The sequence below is a fragment of the Triplophysa rosa genome, linkage group LG18 (assembly GCF_024868665.1).
Source record: "Triplophysa rosa linkage group LG18, Trosa_1v2, whole genome shotgun sequence".
Lineage (NCBI taxonomy): Eukaryota > Metazoa > Chordata > Actinopteri > Cypriniformes > Nemacheilidae > Triplophysa > Triplophysa rosa.
The window spans coordinates 12584661-12586396 of NC_079907.1; the positions used below are offsets into that span (position 1 = coordinate 12584661).

At 47.6% G+C, this 1736-nt stretch overlaps 1 protein-coding gene and 1 non-coding gene across 8 annotated transcripts in view; both read right to left on the minus strand.

Moving 5' to 3' along the window:
* The window catches only part of caskin2 (CASK interacting protein 2), a 90532-nt gene that overhangs the window by 63533 nt on the left and 25263 nt on the right, over window positions 1-1736 (minus strand). The gene's annotated exons all lie outside the window — the stretch shown is intronic.
* trnay-gua (transfer RNA tyrosine (anticodon GUA)) lies at window positions 1067-1153 on the minus strand. Its single transcript is given in 2 exon segments — window positions 1067-1102; window positions 1117-1153. It is a non-coding gene; the product is annotated as a tRNA-Tyr (tRNA).

Genomic DNA, 1736 nt, shown 5'->3' on the forward strand with positions numbered 1-1736 from the left:
TGCAGCAATCTACCAACTCTAGGCGCTCTGCGGACGCAAGGGTGGCAAGCAAGACGTTTTGGCATCTTTTGGATGTCGCGCCACGAATAGGCAGCAAGGGGCAGCAAACTAGCAAGTCTAGGTGCGCTGCGGACGTGAGGAAGACTATGGCAGAGTTAGGCGGTCAGAGGGAAGCGAAAGTCTCCTCGTGGATGTGGTGATGAAAATTAGGTGGTGAGGGGATGAATAGGCATTTTGTGGCGCGAGAGTCCATGCCCGCAGCACTTTGCCACCCCTTGTGGTGTCCGTACGATGCCTCGCCGGGAAAACGGTCCCTAAACTCCGATAAGGGAAAAAAGTCCCAATCATAATAAGAGTGAGCGAGAATTTGGCGTCCAATTCAGGTATACGAGCCCTTCGTCTGCCTAGTCGACCGATGGCAATCTATATGAATGAACAATTGTCCACGATTTACCTAACTTCCCTTGCGTCGGCCATGTAAGCAGACAGATCGGATATTCACCCGTCATTATAAGTTGTACATCATCCATTCCTTTCAAACAGAGTGATGATCCTGGAAATTTTTATACAATTGCCAGGAAACAAGAGCTAAGCGAGTTTGTCAATTATTCAAAAACTAAAAAAAACTTGGTAGGCTCTATTTAGCTTAATCATGCATAATTGCATGTACGTCCTTATCATCAAACTGCATCTCAAGACGAGAGAATAGCGTTGTCTGCTTAAATGCAGGATAAAGTTTGAAATTAATCAAAATTAAAATTCATATTATATATCATATCATATTACAATATATTCTACATAATAATAACCCAAACAATATAGCTTATTTAGCCCTATTTGGCTAAATATAAAAGGAAAGTGGCAATAAAAGCAAACCGCGCTTTTGAGCCACCTAAAAACACAGCAAGGGAAATTCCGTCATCTTGACAGCCCTACATTCACGATCAAAAAATTCGAGGGTTCAATTCCCGGTCAGAGAATTTGTTTTTGGACGCCCTATGGCGCTTTTCCATGAATCTTTAAACAAACAGGTGTTTGCACGGTCTCCAAGGGTTAAAAAGACGCTTCCTTCCAGCCGGATTCGAACCAGCGACCTAAGGATCACCAGTGAGATGCCTACAGTGCTCCGCTCTACCAACTGAGCTATCGAAGGCCTGGGAAGCTGTTGCTGCCGACTGAGCTATTTTTGGCGCAGGTCAGAGGACGCCCCATGGCACAAAAAGCTGCTGAGGCGCAACGAGCCAGCCAGGAGTCGGACCTAGAATCTTCTAATCCGTAGTCAGACGCGTTATCCATTGCGCCGCTGACCCACCCTCATGGCTCCTCTGAATTGCCGTGCACACGAAAACAGCACAAGACGAATGCAAATCGACACTCGGCAAAGGCGTAAGGAATGCACGCTCACTGCTCATCAAACCCTTCAGAGGATTACTAGCAATTTCAAGGCAGCTGTGGTTGGAGCTAGACTCTGCTGGAGACAGGCTCTCCAGGAACTGGGTTTGCCGCCTGTGCCTTACACTGTCTGACAGAAATTCAGCGATGGACCGTTTCCGTATAAGGCCAGGCACGTGAGCACCAGGAGGCTCCAGCGTGTGCAAAGCAATGTCAGAAGTGGGATTCGAACCCACGCCTCCAGAGGAGACTGCGACCTGAAAGCCAGCTGCCGAAGGATCGTCCGGCAAAATGTTGAAGAATGTTGAACTCACAGCCAATCGCGTGGGAGCGCTTCAACATTC